Source organism: Danio aesculapii, chromosome 4, assembly GCF_903798145.1.
Source record: "Danio aesculapii chromosome 4, fDanAes4.1, whole genome shotgun sequence".
Lineage (NCBI taxonomy): Eukaryota > Metazoa > Chordata > Actinopteri > Cypriniformes > Danionidae > Danio > Danio aesculapii.
Window position 1 is genome coordinate 22,422,659 of NC_079438.1, and position 22,776 is coordinate 22,445,434.

The window sequence follows — 22,776 nt, forward strand, 5'->3', positions numbered from 1 at the left end:
TGGTGTGATATGGCTTATAACAGACTAGTAAATGAAAAGTGGGTTCATTTATCAATGTTTTTTTCCTTTTTGGTGTTACAAGTCACAAAGCTTCACAATTGATTGTTAAACTGTCAACTCAAAAACCCTTTATTTATTATTAAACCATTTATAATCTTATTATTAACATTACAGTAGATCACCTTATGTGAGTGAGGGTATATTAGTGGGGTGAATTAGAACGTCTTTTTTGTGTGGTTAGGGGATACTTTTTAGGGGCTAAGCCCCTTATACATTTTGAACCTAGCAACACCCCTGTAGCAAATGGTTAGGCAAATTTATAAAATTATGTAATTGTCCTTTTCCTACATTATCAATTGCTTGTGTCATGTTGCTCAAAAAGTGTAATTATTTGTTGAATAGTGTAACCCAGTAGTCACCAACCTTTTTAAGCCCAAGATTTCCTAGTTCAACCTTGATGATATGGAAGGTCTACCTAAAGATAAACAGGTAGAAGACAGCTTTTTCCTTAAGGCCTTTATTTCATTTTTTTGTATCAATATTCTTACACATTCTTCAGTCTGCATATTTGGAATATTTACTCCATCTCTATTTTTTGCCTTTACCATTTTAACCTTAAGTGTGTGGAATATTTTAAATCTTCATGTCTTATATTTGTTAAATACATTAAATTTTAATATGTCACTGTAGGGCTTTTATGAGTCAAATTAAATAATTTACACTGCAAAAAATTTTGAGATTAATGTTTCAAATACATTTTTTAATGTGCTGAAAATGTTGGTAGAAATTTCATGTCACCAATATAACGATGTACTTTATCAGTATTACCTGATGTAAACTATGACAGTCATTGAACAAGACTGGACTATATGTATACTAATTATTTAAATTTTATAATCAGTTTTTGAGTGCTTAAACACAAAATTAAATTTTTTAGTGTACACAAAAACAGCAGGTGCTATGAACAGAGTATTTTATTTACCACAATTACTACACAAAAAAATGTTTTTGCATGACAAAGAACACTAGAAACAAAAAAGAACAATATACAATGGTGTTGCAAAGAACACTAGACACAAAAAAAGAACAATATACAATGGGGTTGCCATTAACTGAACTACATTACCCCAAATGTGGGGGCCTGCAAAATGCCCTCTTTCATGTAAATTTCAAAGTCCTCAAACAATCGATGCATTGGCAGCCTCAAAACAATAGTACATGTATTTGCTTCAGGGTAAATTTTGGCATGCTCATTATCCTGTTGATGCAGGAACTCAAGTGCTGGTTCAACAGGGAAACCCAGCCTCGGAATGGAGGTTGAACCTGAAGCAAATGCTAAAACCTGGCTTAAAGAAAGTGGTGACGATGCTCCCTCTGAGAAAAAAAAGATAAAAATAAAAAGATTATTCAGGTTTTCATTTAATTTTAAATATGGATATTCTTACAAAAAACCATAACCACTTCAGTAGGCATTTATTATGTAACAAATTTTGTTTATGACTGCTCCGATCATGATCAAATTTTTTTTTTTTAGCAAACTGCAAACACAGCCACGGCGCTGTTTTGCCTCTAAGCAATATGACATTGTTTCGTGTTGTTCACACACACACACACACAAAAAAAAAAAAAAAAAAATAATAATAATATAATAATAATAATAATATATATATATATTTCAAATAACAGTAGGCTAACGATTTAGGATTATACACTGTTTTGGTTATTTATTTTTTATTAAATGGTCGGGGTTTGGTTAATAGAAAATATTATTACAATTTAAAATAATTATTTTCTAGTTTAATATACTTTGTTTATGTGATGCAAAGTTTAATTTTTAACATTTTTATGTCGCCTGATAATTCAATGGATTAACATTGTGCTATTAAATAAGTTTTTCAATGATATTTTTACAGGATTGATTGATTGATTTGAATCCTGGCAAATTATTATCAAAAAAATAAATACTATTAACATAACTATTGCTGAATAAAAATATTAATTTTCTTTCTAAAAAGGAATAAAATAAAATAAGTTGTTTTTTTCTTCAAAGAATCCTATTCCGTTTTAAACGTAAAATGAAGACAGGTGCTTTAAAAATAACACAATAATGGTTAACGTAATTTTCTATTTTTCTAATATTTTTACAGCAAAAGTATCAGATCTAACAGGCGATTGCGATCGATGAGTTGGTCATCACTGATATGCTGTAGGCTACATTAAACATGTAAAAAAATAAAACACGATAAGACTCAAATGTAAAACGAATTTAAAAAGGATTTTATAAAACTAAATGACATGATTATACTAATAAACAACCTAAACTTTACTTCCGGAGACATTTGTTATTTATCTTATACATTTTTTATACGTTTTTATGCTATCTTGAAAACAAATATCATTATATATTAATATATTTATGTTTAATTTGCAGAACATTATTGTATATTGTATAAGTTAGCCGGCAAAAAGCTAACAGCCGCACTAAAAACTGCTCAAAAATATATATTTAAAAAAAAAAAGGTAGACGCAGACGTCATGTAACAAGTCAGACGCTGATGTCACGTCCATTGAGAGGAATGTATGAAGGGCAAGAAAATTGTGCACTGGCTCACACACTGCACTGAGCCGTGTGAGCAGCGTGTTATGATACGTGTTAGCGAAAAAATAAATAAATAACTTCACTGCTACACGTGAATCACGCGTAACGTCTGGCTTGACACTTCACTGCCACACGTGATTTACGTGACGTCTACGTGACGTCAACGTCACGTCTGCGTCTTAAATTGCATGGATTTAGTAGCAAAAAAATATTTTTTTAAGACGTCAGTGAGACGTTCAGTGAGACGTTCGGTGAGACGAGTGCACGTTGCAGCGTCAGGTTATTGACCCATTCCGGACGCCATAGTGTACTTTTACGTCTGAGAGGGTTACGTCGCCTCAGCAGTCGTGTGATAAGCACGTCGCCTCATACACATCTGAGACTGACGTCACCTCAACAAACGCGTGACAAGCACGTCGCCTCAAAGACGTCTGACACTAACGTCGCCCCATCAAACGTGTAATAAGCATTTCCCCACATACGTGTCATGTGACGCCAAATAATAAAGTAACCTTAGGTTTTTGTTTTACTACCAATTTATATTTATTATTTCATATAATTCACCATCACTATAAACATGGTTTTAAGTTTAGCTCTAACAAGTTATCATTATATTATTCTGAGATGTATAATTCCTTTATGTTATGTTTATGTTGATTTCTTGAGTCATTCTGACTGTGAAATGTGCGAAAATACTTGGCCCTTAAAAGAAGTTCAATAGGGGGTATAGCCTTTTGCATATTAAAAAAATATATATAGGCCAACTGTATAATGTATTGTGTAAAAGCTGTTATATGGCACGTTTCGTCCACAGACTAACTAAAAAAATAAACCCAAAACCATCAAATGCTCAAATTTGTTGCTGAGAAATGCTCTGATTATTTTTTGTAAATCAATTCACATTTCCGCATGAAAAGATTCACGTTGGACACTAGATTATAAGGACTTATTTATCAGTAAAGCATGTAATGCATCACATGAGTTAATTGTATAAGGGATACATGTCACATTGACATATCTCCTGCTCAAACAAAAAAATTAACAGCTATTCCTCCATGAGATACCCATCCGAAGGCCTGTAGAGATCGCGGAGTGCCACTTGATCCAAGCCGGGATAATGCCAACCCTACGAGGACCTGAGAGGTGATGCCTAAAAAACGGACTTTGTGGACAAGATACACACACAGGCTATATATACACACACACATGGTTGTATCATACACAGGCAGCATTTTTAGAAGCACTAGGCTATATGTTTATGTGACGTAAATTATTGTGAAAGCACTATACATAAAAACTTTAAATGAATGAAAAATCTTAAATTATGGTAAATATAACTGTTTCTGAGCTGCAGCCCTAGTTCATAATATTATAATGCATAAATGATAAATAATACTGTATTATTCTTGTTAACTAATCAATGTGCGTTTTCAGCACAGGATGTGTTCTATTTTGACTATGTTATTTTATATTTTGATTTAGTTTAGCCTTATAGAAGACAAAACATTACTTCTGACATATTTAGTCATCTGAATCGTTTTAGGCTACTTTTGTCTAGTTTTTGTCAAATTTCATATGATTTTAGACAACTGAATCTACTCTGGATTTAACAAATACACATTTTCTAAGAAATTGTTGTACTATCTATGCATTTATTTTCTGTGGTCGTATAGCTATGCTTTGTAAAAAGTTTCATTTGGCCACATAAATCTGTCTGCGACTAGTGTCTACATCTTCCTGGCGACAGCCCGGGGAAGAAGACTACCGGTAAACAGTCTTTTTTAACGTGATGTCCGAAAGTAGGATGTGCTGTAAAATTACTGTTGTACATGAGGTTTTATTTGATCTGTGATTCCGGTGTATCTGAATCCCTGTAGAGTCTGTCAGAACTGTAACCATATTAGTTAAATTCACCCAGACACTCATTCAAATGTTTACTGTACAAGTTGGGATTCTGAAGCAATACAAAAATATGTCACATATTCTTGGCTAATTCTGCCACATTTTACAGTAATGTTTATTAATGTACACTGACCCTGTAAACAAATTAACCAAACATAAGAGGTAAAATAACTCGAAAAAATCAAATGTATTCCTATAAAGCATTTAGATTACTTGCATTAAGTATATTGTATATGAAAGCAAGCTTAATCATGAACCATCAACAATACTTTTTCACAACGGAATTGAACACCGGAAGTGCACTAAAGCACCATGAGTAAAGACGGGGCCACCATTATGCACCAGTGCCATCACACATGGCACAGACCAAGTACAATGTTAAGATGTCTAATCAAAGCAAGATTCTTAGTGCACATTTTATATAATCATTTCACTACACATGATTTGAAAAGAATAAAAAGATATGAGTTTACTGTAGTGTAGGTGTCACTGTAATAAAGTTTGAATATTTCATCAAAATGTATCTTTTTCATGGAAATAGTTTTATTTTTTGTTTTTTTTAGACGACAGTCTTGGCATTAGCTAAAAGTATTTATTTAATTTGTGTATTAATGACTTATTGGCTGAATATAAAAACTTACCTGTGTCTGTAACAAAAATGTCATCCAAGTAATTCGTCCTGAACCAATGGATGAAGTTGTGATGCGGAAGCCAAAAGCAGCAGAACAAAGTTTTAAGTCTATGCTATATCAGGCATACCCAAGTGAGATTGTATAAACATACAATTTCTTACAGATGTGTTTTTTTTTTTGCATCTAGTGGATATTGGAAATTGGACTAAATTGGATTATATTCGTTAGTCATAAAAATCCTTTAGCAGTTACCACCTTTAAAAGTAGCACTCATGCTTTGGTGTTGGCAGCTTTATTAACAACAGTATTATCTGATGCTTCACTTAGAAAGCCATAACTGTGTATGTATGCTACATACATGGATACTACAATCATAAAACAACATCATAACATCTACACCACATTATTTTAACAGGTCATAATGATGTTACACTAGCACAAAATATTTGTGGTTCATGTAACATGATTTATGTGTTCAAAACATGCACAAAAACATTTAAATCAAATAGAGATAATTAAATCCTATTTAATCCACATCATCTTTTCATGTTAAATTAACAAATATTTTAAGCAGGTTTAACATCTAGAGCTGTTAAAATAATGGAACCACTGTCCATTACTGAATCATGTTCAACCAAAGTGCTATTTTTTTAGTATGATAAAAGGAACACGAAATAACATACATAAACTTGTGCAACAACTAGTACACTTAACGAATAACCAAGTTTAACAAAAGCAACATGATGAAAAAAAACTTGAAACATGAAATATACATGAATGATGAGCACACGTTTCCTCTTAGTCACACACACACACACACACACACACACACACACACGCACACACACACACACACACACACACACACACACACACACACACACACACACACACACAAATTACTCTCACATACAAACACACTCTCACACACACACACACACACTCTCACATACACGTTCCTTCTCTCTCTTTTCCACACACACAAACACACAAAATTAGGCCATGCCAAATGTTTTGGCACAAGACATCCCAAATGCCATACCTTCCGAAAAGTCTTTGTACACCGTGCACATTGGCAGTTTCAGGCTCACTGAGCAAGTGTTCGCTGTGGGAAGGTTTCGCCCAGACACTGGTTCACTGAACGTAATGGTTGGATTTTCGGGAAACCCTGCAAGTGGAATTTTCGATGCTCCACTGGCAAAGATTAAGATGTCCTCAAGCTTAAGGTTGTCAATATTTCCTACTGCAATAAAAAAAATAAAAAATAGAAATGCAACAATGTACATTATTATTTCATTTAATGTCCTTTTAGAAAAACCTGATGACTAATGTTCTAATAACAATTTCTAATAACATCTTAACTGCGCTATGCTATTTGTCGAGAACTGAAGGGCTCTAATTACAGATTGCCCATTTTTGGCATGAACGATCAATTTCCAACTTTGTCAATTAAAAAAAACTCCTATAGAAATGAGAAGAGCAGCAGATATAGTAGTCCGAATAAAAGGCCATTATATTCAAACAAATTAGGTTCAAGTAACATTACCAAATTTACATAAAAAAAGGACACCAAAATCTGCTGCTCTGTCAAATTTGCATTATCTGCAAAACTGAAAATGCATCACAAAAATGGATTTGCTCTTGAAGACAGGCTAAATAAGTACATATCTCACTTTGCAGACAACACAAATTAGTTTGAGACACAAAACACAGTATACACTTTCACACTCTTTCTATCAAAATATTTCTAAATTAACCCATGAGCGCATTGGTAAACACTTGCATGCTGCATCTTTGTAATGCACACCAGCATATCAACCGTCATCAAAGTCCTTACTGTATTCAACATTTCACTTTCATTTTTTACAATTTGTCAGACTTTTGGTAATGTTTTAATGTATGCTGTACAGGCTGCAGTTTTTTTTCTGTCTGTCTTTCCAGGCCTTTCAGACACATCTATTTGTCTGAAAGTAAGTACTTTATGATCTGTTTGAACTCAGATATTATAAACTAATTTTAGTCTATAAGAGTACTAGAGTTTGGATTCATTCCGCTAAATCCATGAAATGGATGCGTCATGAAAGTGACATCCAAAATGTGTACTGTTGGCATGCCTCCATGTAGATCAGGAGTGCTCAACTCTGTTCTTGGAAATCTATCTTCCAGAAGAGTTCAGTTTAAACACAACTAAACCAATTAATTAGGACCTGACCAGTACCTGATAATTACACACTGGTGTGTTTGTTATGGTTGCAACTGAAGTTTTTAGCAAGGTACATCTCTAGGAACAGGGTTGAGCTTGATGTAGACGGTTAGAACAGAAACAAAGCACAAAGCGTCACTATCTGAAGGCCACGTCCACCAGGGAAAAACTATTTTAAATGGCTCCATTAACATTGCATTGTGGGACGCTGCCTCTGTCATTTTTGATAAATAACAACAAAAAGAACAAGGTCTAAAAAACAGTTATGTGACCATTTGGACAGTACACAAGTTAAAGATCTAACAAAGGTTTTCATAAGCTGTTGACCACTCAAAATAACTATTTAAAGACAAGAGCAGGGAGCAGCATCTACTAATAAAGAAGTACCATTACACCTGCTAGAATACAATGTAATTGGCGACAGAATTTTTTCAGAATTTCAGCAGTGGGTATATAGACAAACTAAACTGTGTTGGTCTGTCAACCCCTGTTTCTTTACGTTACCTGCACTTTTTGCTGGACAAATGATGGAAGTTAAATGGCTTCTTCAGCTGTTGCTTTATGTCTATCTCTTAGATCCATATTTGTCAGCCATAAACAGCTGGCTTTTACAGTTCTGATGCTTTGAAAAACTTAGTTCTGGGTCTGTTGGGTTTTACCCTATACACCATGTCACACGGCAGCTTTTGGCCATTTTTCTGTTATTAGTAGTAATAAAATGGCAGAGATGCTGCTTCCCGCAAGAGAAAGTCAGTGGAGCGGTTTGGATTGCACCCAAAATTGGTGCGAATAGGTTCACAAGGTCTGTTGATGTTAGAAGTGCAGTGGATGCCCTTCCAGCTGCAACCCATCTCTGGGAACATCCATACACACTCATTCACACTCATACACTACGAACAATTTAGCCTACCCAATTCACCTATACCACATGTCTTCATATGTGGGGGAAACCATAGCACCCAGAGGAAAACCACACGAATGCAGGGAGAGCATGCAAACTCCACACAGAAACACCAACTGACCCAGTTTTGTTTAAAAAAAAAAATCTAAATTCAATTGTAATTTACAGCAAACCAATAAATAAACCAATATTCTGACAACACTCAAGATGTAAACTTGACAGAGTCTATGTCTCTTGTCTCTATAGCCAGGAGCCTTATTACACCTAATTTATTTTTTAGATCAGCAGGCCCATGGGCACTTAAATGAGAAGGTTCTGGATGCAGACCTATTACAGTGCAATTAGAGATGCATCCAATGCTTTTTAATGGGCTCACTTAACCCCACCTCTAACCCTACCCCAGACATTGATGTCACTAGCTCCATTGAGTACATTGTGTCTGACATTGCATCACTGAGACGATGCAATCTCAGCTTGCATCATCAAGGCTGCATCCAGATACTATTGACTTAAATGCATTTGGTATACAGAGCCACACAAACTATGAAAATGATACTTGTGCCACGCTGAATATCATTAGATATTGTGATTTTTTTTATTTGTGTGTTCATCAAATGTATTGTGTAAAAAAAAGGAATGCAAAGGCTGTGGAGCAAGTAATGGAAACTACTGTTAAAAGAAAATTAGCCAATAAATGTAATATATTTATTCTGAAAAAAAAGCTCAATTGTTTTTGTTAGTAAAAAACATTATATTCATGTGTTCCATAAATAATTTTTTTATAGATTATTTGTTAAACAAATCTGTATAACATTTATAGATTTGTTTGCACAGATCTGCGCAAACTTTCTTTTACGATATTAATCACATATTAAACAAAATTTGACAGCACTTTGTGTATTGATTAAAAAAAACTGTAAATTTAGTCTCAAAATAAAAAACACAATGATCCAGTCAATGCAGTGTGTTTAGCAATGGTATTTGTGTCTCATGTTTTTAATCAGTGAGGTTCTAAGCCTTGTGAGTCTAAAAATTTACAGGTTCTAACCAGATTTACCAAGCCAGCCATGACTTACAAATCTTACAAGTCTATCTTACTGACACTATTAATTCTTTGGTATCGTATAAAAAACAGGTATATAACAAATGAGTGTTTGAGCTGTATTTTTGTTTTAAACAAATACAAACATTTTAAATGCCCTATGAAAACCATAAACATCTGAAATGTTTTTAGACACATACATTGTACTCCTGGAGGTCCTCCTCTTTTTCATTTAAATACAGTAAGCTGGGAAGGACAACATCACTTGTCTAATACTTGACTTGATGCGAGTTTTGATAATACAAAAGTGTAAAAATTAGTCATACTGCATAATAATTACAACTGCATAATAATTACAACAAAAACAATAATTCACATAATAATACACATGATATTATCAAAATACCTGTCATTTTAAATATATTTTAAAATATTCTACAAATTGTATATTGCATTTTATATTTAAACCATAAATTATAAGACTAAACAATAGAATAACATATTAGTTGAAGCTGCCCGCATGAATGCAGTAATAAATTGTTGATTACTGTTTATATTGAAATTAGCCTACATCTTGATATACACCAATTAACAACAATGCATTGTAATATTACAATACCCAAAAAATTTATTTTGCCTTTTTTACTTTGAATTCTCATGGTCAGAATGCAGATTTCTGTATCATTCTGAAAGTGATACATTCAAATGGAACACAATTTAATCTGTTTTTAATAATTTATACATTTTTGTCGTTTTTATGTTTTTTACTTGCTTCTTTTAGGCTACTCTTGTTTATGTAAAGCACTTTAAATGACTATTTTTAAAGTTGTATTATTAAAATAAACTTGTCTTGCCTTGAAAGCTGCATAACAAAGCCTTAAAGTAGACTAGAAAATGATCCTTTAATGAGTGTAGACACTCATTTGTTGACACATAATAAGCCATTTCAAGACATAATTTGCTTGTGTATAATTTATGTATACAGCGATCTCAGGTGGTTAAGAACATGAAATTGACCTTCACATATATCCAATGCAGCTAAACCATAAGCCTGGCTTAACTGGCCCTATTATGTTATGTTTCTTCATTATCATGTGTTATAAAATATTCCTGCAATTTAATAGGCTACTAATTTGGTAACACTTTATAATAATAACTACACACTAATTAGCTAATAAGCATCAGCAAATAGAGTTTATCATTTAAGCATTAACTTTACATGAATAGACATTATAAGCAGTTTAAACTACAAATACCGTATAACGTAAAAACACATGTATAATATGCTTAATAATTTTATACTTTGTTAATGATTTAATTTAACACTAAATGATGTATTGCATTGTTTACAAACCAGCCAAGAGAAGTTGGGTGTTTTTTATAATCAATCACAACTTTTTGGATTAATAAACTATGATATGAACATAGATATTGTTTTCAGGCATTAAGTAATGCTTTATTTGGTAAAGTAAAGCTTTATTTGGACACGCGATGTGAGGCGGCGTGCTTAGGAGACGTCGTTTGAGGCGGCGTACTTAGGAGACGTCGTGTGAGGCGGCGTACTTAGTTAAGACGTATCATACGCGTCAATTTTTTTTTTTTCAATTTTCTTACGTGCATCGCCGCTACATCGCCGCCTAAAATGGTTTTTATAAGACGTCGCCGTGTTGTCGCCGCTACCTTGACGTCTGCCCTCCCATTCACTCCTATTCAAAATTCGACATGTTGAGGCGGCGACGTTAGGGTCGACTGCTCCTTCTCCTTCTCCATGTGAGGCTGAGAAGTGGTGGCACTATCCACTCGCCATAGAGTTATTGTAAGTTGGAGGTTACAGCAGAGCAGGATACTCAGTGTATGGACCACGTCCAGTCGACCAAACCTGGTTTATACTCGACACGTCATCGCGTCCGCTAGTTTGACGTCATCGCGGAGGTTGCGCGCGACATGATTTCGGCCAGTGAATCGCATATGATTTTTTTAAACTCGAGCGAACAGTGCGCGCGGCGCCGTGTTTGGTTTGAGTTGATTATAAAACACTCATAAAACACGACTGAACAGACATCTTTATGACATTTGATCATCGAGATCAGGCCCGGCTCTACGGGGGCGCCTGAGTGGGCCAGAAGCCCTACATCAGATAACAACAATTTATTTTGCGATGCGCTTCATAACTAAGAAAGCAGCATAAGATGTGACCGTGAGCTTCAAAAAAACATGTTTTGGCAAGCCAGGCTCATTTACAATCTTGATTAAAGCATTCTGTTTTAATAATGTTAAACAATTCAGGCTGCAAAAGATTAAAGAGAAACTAATTCAGCATAGAGCGAAGGTTTCTGTGCTCATCACTTGTCTGAGGGCGCATTACCAAACGCACCTTAAATATCATTTCAAGAGTTCACACTTAGATATTGTTTGACAACTGTTAGCAAGTTTGGCATGCTGTCCCGGGAGAGAACCCTGAGCTCGGAGATAGGTGAGCCCAGGGCTCCCGCCTGGTCCATAGAGCATATGAGGGGAGTACGAGATCAGGTGGTTCTCGAGAGCTCCCCGTGGTAAAAGAAAAAAAAAGGAGGAGAAGGGGTGGATGGGGGGTTTCTTCGGAAAATGAAGATAAGAGAGTAGTTCTAGCTAGGCTACTTATAGTGAGTTGGGGTTAATCTGATTGGCTAACTAGTGAATGTAGATGAGTGGCCAGCTGCAGTCAATCATATCACGTGCTCCTCTCGAAATTAGTTTGAAAACTTCACTTCAAGAGTTCACACTTAGATATTGTTTGACAACTGTTAGCAAGTTTGGCATGCTGTCCCGGGAGAGAACCCTGAGCTCGGAGATAGGTGAGCCCAGGGCTCCCGCCTGGTCCATAGAGCATATGAGGGGAGATCAGGTGGTTCTCGAGAGCTCCCCAAATGCAGGAGACTCGGGACAGCAGCCGTGTATTCGAAGAAACTCCCCAAAAGGCTTGGAAGGCTATATCCGGCTGCTGGATATAGTGGTTTTACAGAAAGAAAGGTAAAGGGGGCTCCAGTGGGAGCAAAGGGTGATACAGACTTCTGCGGGAGCCCGAGCAGGGTTGGCGTGGGCTATGAATACTCCTGCGGGAGTAGAGACTCGGGGAGACCCCTGCGGGGGTTAGAGCCATGGGATGGACAGGAATCCTGCTGGAGTAGTTAAAAATGGGGAAGGGGAAGTGAGGACTCCAGCTGGATAAGGGGGGGGGGGGGGGGGGGGGGCTGGGGTGGGGCATGGACTCCAAAGGAGTGGATTGCTCAAGGAACACTCCTTGCGGAGATAGAGCTGGGAGGTGGCAGCGCTATATATAAATATATATGTATATATGAAAATATATAGATATATAAATATATAATGTGGTAATCTAGTGGGTTGGGCGATGACCCCTGCGGGAGTCGATGCTCGGGACCACTCCTGCGGGAGTTAGAGCTTGAGGGTGACGGCACTATATATAAATGTAAATTTATATGCATGGGTGCATATATATATATACATATATATAAATGAAATAAAATAAATGAAAGGTAAATGTGTAAAATAAATGTATAAGAAAATAAAATAAGCTAGGGCTCATGCTCGTGTCACAGCTCGGGGTTGGTTGAGCTATTTTGGCCAGCTCCAGCAGGAGTCGGGAGAGATGAGGGGGAGGTGAAGACTTCTGCTGGAGGGTGACGGGCAGAATTGGTGCTCTGGGGGTGTTCCTGCGGGAACAGAGCGTGATGGTGGCAGCGCTATATATAAATTAATATTTATATGCGTGGGTGCATATAGAAATGAATTTATATGAATAAAATCAAACAGAGAGAAAAAATAAAGCTATATTATATGTCATTGTTAAAATGACTTATAATATGTAAAAGCTAGGGTTGGGGGAGGGGCTGTGAGATGATTCCTGCGGGAACCGAAGCTCGGGGTAACACTTCTGCGGAAGTCAGAGCCATGGGGGAAAGGTGGAGGGGTGGTGAAGACTTCTGTGGCAGCGGCCAGGGGGGGGGGGGGTGGGGGGGGGTGACAGGGGGGGCCTGGGCGGGAAAAAACTCCTGCTGGAGTTAGGTGAGTGAATAGGGAGAGAAAGCTGAGTACGACTCAGAGCCAGAAGGAAGAAAGAAGGGTTAGGTGGCTGGGTCGTGCCCGCGCCCTTGGGTGGCTGAGTAGCTCCTCCGCCCTCTGGAAGCCGGGATGGCTGTGTCTTGTCTTATCCCTGGATTGGGCTCGTGCTCTTGGCCGCTGGGTTTAAGTGGTTTGCTGGTGAGGGTCCTTTGGGCTTCCTTTAGATAGCTGTGGCTGAGTCGAATGTAAGAGTTAAAGGCGTCCGAAGACCACCTTCCTAGTGTTTGTATGTGTTGTTGAGATAGCCCTTTGTGTGCAGCTGTGGTGGCGGCTTCTATTCTGAATGAGTGATTGGGGTATGATCATGGTGGGAAGCCTGAATGGTGGAGGACTGCTTTGAGGTGTTTTTTGGAACCAAAAAACGTGTCACTGGGTGGTGTGCATCGTCTCTGAAAAGGGGGGCTAGGGGACTTAAGCTTAGTGTTTTCCTATATTGTATGTAAGCTAGGAGTGTTTGGAATGGGCTTGTGGGGGAGGGGATATTAAATATGTAGATGCAGTGTCCCTTTCTGGATTGATCTGTTATACTTTGCTTGATGAGGAAGGAAATTGTTTCCTCGTCAATCAATGTCAGATCTGCGATGGTGGGGTGAATAAAGGGATCGAAGTTAGAAGTACTGTAAATTCGGAACGTCTGAAAAATCCGAAAAAGGCTAGAATAAACATAGTGTCTAGAGTGTGGTCTGTATGCAAGAATAGATATCCTTTCTGAGTGTGGAAATGCATTGGAGAGTATGTAGGGCGAGATGGGCAGTCTAATGTCTGGGAGGGTGGGATGCCTTTAATAAGGTCGGTTGTGAATTAGCAATAGAATCATAAATGGAGCCATACAAAGCTTGTGAATTTTTTTTATTTATTTATTTTTTTAATCCATTTAAATAACTCTTGATAGAGTTGGCTTAAATTGTTTGTGTGAATGCAAGTATGTGATGAATAGACTGATTGTTTGCGGGGGCAAACGGGAATGAAGTGTTGTGTGGGGAATTAAATGTTTGGATGTGTTCTGTAGTGAGGAACTATTGAGATGTTCTGGGGTTACTTCCTAAAGTATATTTATGGGTGTTAGTGCAAATCGTGTATGCAGCATTTGTGGGAATGTCATCTTCAAAGGAGGGATGAGGTCAGGTGCGGCTCTGCTTCTGGTACCAGTTTCTAGAAACAAAAGACAAGAAAGGGGATCAGCAATTTCCTTATAGGAACATGTACAACAGTTATAAATTATTATTATTTTTTTTTATATATTTTTTTTTATTTTTTTTGTTTTATTTTATTTTTATTTTTTATTTAATTTTTTATTTTTTTTTGCTGAAGTCCAAATAAAGAGATGGAGAAGCAGCCTTAAAGCATGATAATGATAATGCCTTTGTTAGTGCAGTGGACAGCGGCTTCATTGTAACAGTAAATGAGAATCTTGGAGGATTAATTTCTCCGTGATATGGTCCGTTGCTAGCGCGTCGGCAGTCCTGATAACGTCCCTCTAAGCCTACTGAGGGGGCGGCGTCTGTACTGAGATATGTATTGAGATATTAAGATATGTACTGAGGATGAAATTGGATCGTTTATAAATGAGTGGGCAGCAATTGCAGCGCTTATGAAGGAAAGCATAAGCTGGTCGCACGCCTTAAGCGCTGTTCGGTGACGTGCAGCGTTGCGCCATGCATTTAGAATTCTAAACATATGTTCTATCAGTGTCCGCAGTGCCTAGTCACAATTCAGGACTCTATTTGTATTCTGCCGCGCCGCGGAGCGCTATGTGAATAGTTTAGTTTAATAACATATGAATTTGCGTGTCTGGTGTGCATTAGCCTAACCCCTGTATTTGTGCGCACCTCGTCGCCGCGCTGAGCGGTGCCTCCGGTGCGCGACGCCCTTCAGGCCGAGTTATGGCCGAGATCGGATAGAGATATATTCTCATCTAATACGGGGACTGATGCTGCGAGTTGAAGGAGGTGAGTGACGAAAAGGCGTCCCTGCAGAATAATGCGCGTGTGAGTTTTGATGTCCTAAGATGGACAGTTTGTGCTTAGCGCAATCTTTCTCTTCAAGAATATAGAAGGGAACTAAATTTCAGTCGATTTATTTAGGTATGGATGTATGTATGCAATTCTGCGAATCCAAATTGATGCTTAGGAATTTTTATAGAGCCGGAGGTTCTTCCACGATGGAAATGCCAATATTAGAAAGACTTGTCACTAAGTTCTTATATCTTCAGATATATTATATCTTCAGAACTTATATCTCTGTCACTAAGAGATACATGTAATCGTCTAGTAGATGAACTACATGTGAACGCCATAGTTATTGCGAGAATCCCGCAAATAGTTTCTGAAGTATAAATGTGGTTACTTCTGCGTCCGAATGTTAGACAGACTGCGAAGTAGATTTGTATTGTCTGATTAATGCCAGAATCGGAGATACCAGAGATCAGGAATGACTTAAAAGGCGGGGGTTATGTCGACTGCGAGCCAAGCTTTGCAGCAGACTAGATTAATTAAAGAGATTTCTTGGTTTATGGCGTGGTAATTTAAGGCATCTTCGTTCGGCGTGATGAATAATGCTGAAAAAAGGCGGAATTATGAGAAGATGAAAGATCCGTTATTAGACGTTTTTAGAAACTTTCTAATGCCCATTTCAGTAGGCTAAAGTGAATGTGATTGACGAAGCAGCAAAAATGAGGGGATCGAACATGAATTTATTGTCAATCTCTTTCTATAATAGCTCTGTGATTTCTGGTTCAGCGTTGGTGGAGGGCTGGGAAGGGAGCGCCAAGATACCGGGCTTGGATCCGTTATACAGACCTGGAATGAGAAATTCAGAAAAATTAGACCAGGGTGCAAACGTAATTCAGTATAAAGATTAAAAATGTTGACAAGTAATTTGTTTTCTTTAGACTTGGCTGACGGCGTGCGTGTCGCCGCAGTAGTAGCAGCAAGTGTTTAGACGTGAGAGGAGGGAGAGCTGGGATGGTGTCTAAAGCAGGGTAGATGGGCGGGTACGTAGCCGGTGGATCTTGGGATGGAAAATTCTTATGAGCTGGGTTAACGTAGGAGGTTTTGAAGAGAATATTGAAGAGGGTTTAGAGTGGTAAGGTTTGCTGGAAGAGGAGGGCTGGAGTTTGCACTGGATTGGGGAGCTGCAGGCTAGAAGAGTTGCGTTATTGTCCGAGAGATTCCGAGATTCCTTTAGGGCTTTCTTTGGTGGCCTGGGGTGGCGCAGTGTTTGTGGGCTGTAGTACGTAGTGTTTAGGGGGCGTAGCAGGAGCGTGTGGTTATAATGTCCTAGGGGGGCGGAGTCAGTGAAGACGTGGATTCGTAAGGTCTTTTCAGGTTTATTGCAGCGGTATGGAATATGTGGTTCCGGCGTCTAGGAGTTTGGAGGAGTTCTGTGACTGTCGTTTGTTGGATACGAGAGACGTATGATGACGCTGGAGAAGGTACGTGGCGGTTTGAAGTAGCGGGAGATGAGGATTCATTGTGCTCTGGCTGGAGTAGCTAGGCCTTTGGCCTCTTACTGGAGCCTCAGCCTCGGGCAGACTTTCATGCTGGGCTGGGTGTTGTTGAGATGGGGCTGATGTTTCAGGGAGCGCGGAGCTTTCTTTCTTGTCCGTTGCTGTGCTGTTGTGATCTCCGCCGCCTCCGTTGTCATTTTCGTTGTAGTTGACGACGATATGATGATTATGATGATGATGATGATGATGGAGATGGTTGAAAATAGTTGGAGGTTGGTTTGTCCGTGAGTAGCTTTCGGAAGAGCTGGAGCGGACTTGTCGTTAGTTTCTTCGGAAAACGAAGATAAGAGAGTAGTTCTAGCTAGGCTACTTATAGTGAGTTGGGGTTAATCTGATTGGCTAACTAGTGAATGTAGATGAGTGGCCAGCTGCAGTCAATCATATCACGTGCTCCTCTCGAAATTGAAAACTTCACTTTATGCAGTCGCAATTCATATACAATAGAAAGTCTTAAAGAACACAAACAGTTCAGCAGCACTGAGTGGGATAATCGGGAGATGTATCTGTTAATGACGCACAGAAACGGACAAATCACAGGCAGTTTCAGTAGTAAAATTCGTGCAAAGTGCAACATACAAAATTCAAACACGAGTGTAAAGCACTTTGTTGCAGTTTGTGACAAAAATATCAATATTTCGACACATATCCACATATAATGTTGCTTTCGCTTTGCTCTTTCTAAACGCGCTCTTCTCTGGACGCGCGCTGCTGCGTGTCCCTCATCTGTGTAAACAATATCGAGAGGTTAGTAACTGAACTCATTTTAATATTACTGACTCGATTAATTAAATACGAAAGCCGTGTAACGTGCTGTCGATTGACGTGTTGTCCTTTTTTCCCTTTAAATTTCTAAATATCATATGTGATCTCTGTTATTGGACTTTATAACTGATAAGGGAAAAACGTCAAATCATACACAAGATATCTTAAACTGTAACTGTTCACTGTTGTGCTTGACAATTGTGCAATACAATATAAAAAATTCAGAATTCAATAATGAATAGAATAAATATTCATAATTCAAGATGTTTCAGGGAGCAGGCCGATGCACACACAGAGAGCGGTATGATAAAGCACGCGAAACGCCATGTGTGTGTTGATTAAAAATGTTATATGCAAAATAAACTCAGAAAAAAATTTTTTAATAAGCTATAATTGATAATGTATTAGCTATCAACCACTAACAAGTAGGCTAATATGCAAAGAAAAGCTGCTATTAAAAAATGTGTTTGTTAGTTATAAAAAATACCAATGTTCATTTTGATTCTCGTGCATTAAATAATAATTCATAATAACATTAAGATTTTTTTTTAAATCACAAAATATAGAAAATGGTATGGAATGTTGATATTTTTTGAAGGTATCATCTCAATGTTGTAAATTCCAGCATAGTGACAACACTACAGTTATTGTAAAGATTATTATTTTCATTAAAATTAATATGGGTGATTCTATTCCATGTATATTTTACATTAAAAAAAAAGTTACGGAATGAAACTCTTTAAAAACATAAATTATTTCCAGTATCTTATAGAAAACATTTATTTTTGTATAATTCAGCTTTTGCTGAACATAAATGATTAAATGTTTTAATTTTAGGGAATAAAAAGTTTTTTTTTATTGTTTGTCAACTCTGTCATGGATGATTTTACTAATGTTTAGAAATACTAATAAATCATAGTAAGAAAAATCCTAATGGACAGTTACTAAATTGGAACTGAATTGACAGTAACAATTTACAGTTTTACAACTTTTTAGCCAAACATTCTCTGAAAAAAATTATTCAAAGATGATTCCTTGGATTTACTCAATATTTTTGAGTGGTTTTAAACAATTTATTTGGGCTGAATTTAAACAAACAAATTAAGTTGAACATTGCTCAATTTAATTTGTTTGTTTAAATTCAACACAAATAAATTGTTTGCAACAGTTTTGCATGCAACACTTTTTTCAGTTTCTATAACTGCAAAGATCTCATGATACTAATGAAATTAATATTTTTAATTTGTCCAATATGTGAATAATGAAATATTCAGTTTTCCTTTTATAATTGTGGTAATAGTATTGACAGTTTACAGTTTAAACATTTAAAATTAAAATATTGGTGAATCTAAGCAATTTAAGCAAAATAAAATACTTTTGATTGCACAATGATACATGATGGAAAAATACACTGACTAATTCGAACATCAAGATATCATGATTTTTGGTAATATGGTCTTTGAAAATGGAGAACACATTTTATAAATAATCAAAAATGTAACAATGTAATGTAACAATTTTTTAAAAGCTGAAAAAAGGATGGCTTTGGTCACTAAATGTACCTGCAACTATAAAATCACCCATATAGTTCATGGAGAGCCACATGAGCCACTATTCACTGTCATCAATAGGTTGTCAGATCAAAAGAAAGACACAATAGGTGCTCATGGACACCCTGTCTAATGGGGGTGATTGGAGGGCACAGACAGTGAAAGTGTGACACCAGGGTGTGAGATATTGCTAGCTTATGATAAATGTACATCAAAGTGGTAAAGGTGGTAAGAGAAAGTCTACATGCTTTTGAAGAATTTCAACTACTTTGTTTTAAATGCAATCATACAGTGAGGTAGGTTTTGTTTGTTAATCATAGTATTAATGTGCTTGTTTATAAGTATGACCTAGATCTAACTCATAAAAAGTGAGGCAAGTGGCTGCATCGGACGTTTTAGATTGAATCAACTTCCAGCCTTTTTTAAGTACATTAAACACTAAAACATTGCTTAAAAGAAATGCAACAAAATTAAGTTGAGCCAACTAATATTTCTAAAATTACTCAAGTCAGATAAACTTACTTTTTTTGTTAAACCTAACTGATTTATACATTGCTATATGTTGCCTGTACTTATTTTAATTAGGTATTAAGAACTTTAGTATCTAAATAAAATTAACCATGCATATGTCATTTAAAATGAATTCAATTGACTTCTGGCTGAAACCTCAGAAAATAAATCTTCATTTCTATATTCTAAGCACAATATACAGTGATTAAGTAAAAACAGATAAACAGACTTTAAGGTCAATAACAATTAAATAAGAATGGGAAGATGGATTAAAGACCATAACATTTATTCAATGTCAACCTGTGTCCCTTTTAATAGTGACTACAAAACAGGCCATTAATGTGGCTGCACATACACAATACATAAATAAAAACATTAATAATGCCAGATCCTATTGAGAAATCATCTAAGACAACTCAGTAAGGAGATCTGCATACTTTGATGAAGATTTAGGATGCATAAGGTCCAGTCCCACAAAGAGTCTCTGATATATGTCAAATAATGTATACAGTTTTGATGGAAGTCGAGGACATCGGTAAGTCCAAACAGGAGCCATCATGCATATGACAGGTTTGGTTAACCTCTGACAGTCCTATGATTATCCAAACTGTGTTGGGCTGATGTCAATTTTTTCCCGTGGGCAGTCGCATGCACCTCTGATTCCACACAACTCTATTGGTGGAGAGAAAAAAGAAACAGGAGTTCAGGTGGTTGATACTAAATAATATTAAATAGCTAAATGCTAAATAGCAAATATCTTAGAAAACTACAAGTGAAGTTACAAAAGTGCAGTGAGAATGATGCATGGATGAAAGACCTTAGTTTATCAGTTAAAAATTACCCGTAGTTAAAACAAAAAAAAAAGTTATATAGGTTATTGTGTACTTACATTATTCCATGTGTTTTTAAGAATCAAATTCTAAAGAAAACTGTGATTTTATTCAGTGCAACAGTGTATGGTATTTTGGTTGCCTGTCAATCAAGGAATTATTTAAATTTAGGTATTACATTTTCAGTTTATTTTTGCAACTTATAAAGCATAAAAATGTTTATGTAGATTACATATTAAACAGTTTGAAAATGGTCAATATAAAATCTATAATTTAACTGTCATCTTCGTTTTGCACCAAACTTTGCATAAGTCATAATACAAAATTAAATAAATACATTGCCATTTTACATATTACATTAAGGTTTACAATACATTTTTGCTGAAGCTACATTTAATTTACTTTTTCTCCAAATTTAATGTTACTGGCAAATGACAGTTCAGTGAATCAGTGTTTTCAGTTAGCTTTAGTGAAAGACTGACAGATAATAAGAAACTGCATTAGGCTATTTTTACTGTTTGTTTATTGCACACATACAAAAAATCTTCAGATATCAAACGTAAATTGTCCTTAGTTCATGTGTGTGAATAATTGTGTATGGATGTTTCCCAGTGATGGGTTGCAGCTGTAAGGGCATCCGTTGCATAAAAACATATGCTGGATAAGTTGGCGGTTCATTCCACTGTGGATGTAACAACAATTGTTCTTAATTGACCTGAACCGAATGTTTTCTTCAGCTTAATTACCTGGGCTGTTATTTTTTTATTTTATTTTTGTTTTGACAGCAATAAATTAAAAGCAGTTGGACGAACTAATGACTCTGGTATTTATTTGTATGTTCTTGTACGTGTGGCGCTGTTGTGTTTTTGTCTTCAAATACTTGCATCAGTGTCACTACTACCTGTCTGTTGACTATCTGCTGAACATTTACAGATTAGTAGCCATGCTGTCTGTGATGTTGGCTCCTTACAGTCATTCAACAGCATTTCTTAGGTTTTCACTTCATTTTGATGGGCCCAGTGTGACAACAGATGAGCTGATAAATGTACCTTAAAAGGCACCTATGGTAAAAAAATCTACTTTTCAAGCTGTTTGGACAGTCATATGTGCATGTATGGTGTATAGACCATCATATTGGGGTGATATAAGCACACCCAGTGCTTTTTTTTCAATTTAACAACATAAAAACGATGGAGCAATTGGAGCGGTTTTCAGACCGACCGCAACTTTACATAGAAGTGCGGTCCCCCTGCCCACCAATATTGATCCCAGAAGCTCCCTGTGATCTTAACTAGCATGCGTTTTAGAATTCTAAACATCGGTTTCTATCAGGGTTCACTCAAGTCGACGGCTGGGCGCCTCGGACCGCTGCAGACTTGAATTGCCGTTGTGTGTACCCTAATAGAAACCTATGTTTAGAATTAAAAAATGCGTGGCGCGATGATTCGGAACACTTCATGTTTCTGCCCTGCCACAGAGAGTGTCTGGTGTGCCGTGTCGCGGCTTCGAGCGGCGCATCCGGTGCCTCAGTAAAAGTTCATTCAGTGTGCGTGGTTATTAGTTTCTGTGTACAAGCTCGGCACTTGAAACTAGCACACAGTTGGCTGTAAAACTGTACAAAGACACATATGATTTTGTACTCTCTGCTTGGTCTGTGTCCGAGTCGTACATGTACGACTGATTGCTGAACCTCTCACTCCTGCTCCTTCTCTGTCTGCCTGTCAGACTCTGTTGCAAATGCAGAGCGGGTGAGCTCATGGCCCCGCCCCTTGTTACGTTGGCGGGAAGCCGAAACTAATTTACATGTAAAGCAACACATCCATAAATCAGCGAACTGTGGACACGCCCCCAACATGACACTTTTTAACACATTATAATAAAAAAATCTGAATTGTGTTTTAAACTGAACCTAAACTGGCACACTCAGAAGAACCATAATATTAATATTAAATCATAAAAAATAGGTAAACTATGTGCCCTTTAAAGTAAAATAACTGTCTACTGAAAGTTAGGTTAAATGCAACAAATAGTTAATTGAACACTCTTAGATTGTACCTAACCCTAATTTTATATTTGCTTAAAGTTCATGTTAAAATATGTTGCGTTGCTACTTATAGGCATCTGAATGTTTACTCAAAGTCTATTCATAAACTGGATAACAACTACATGCAGACAATAACAACAAACATCTTGGTGGTCAATGTTCTGAAAACTTGTT

At 36.7% G+C, this 22,776-nt stretch overlaps 1 pseudogene; it reads left to right on the forward strand.

Annotated features, from left to right (window-relative positions):
- The window catches only part of LOC130222303 (zinc finger protein 208-like), a 758,572-nt pseudogene that overhangs the window by 41,196 nt on the left and 694,600 nt on the right, over positions 1 to 22,776 (forward strand).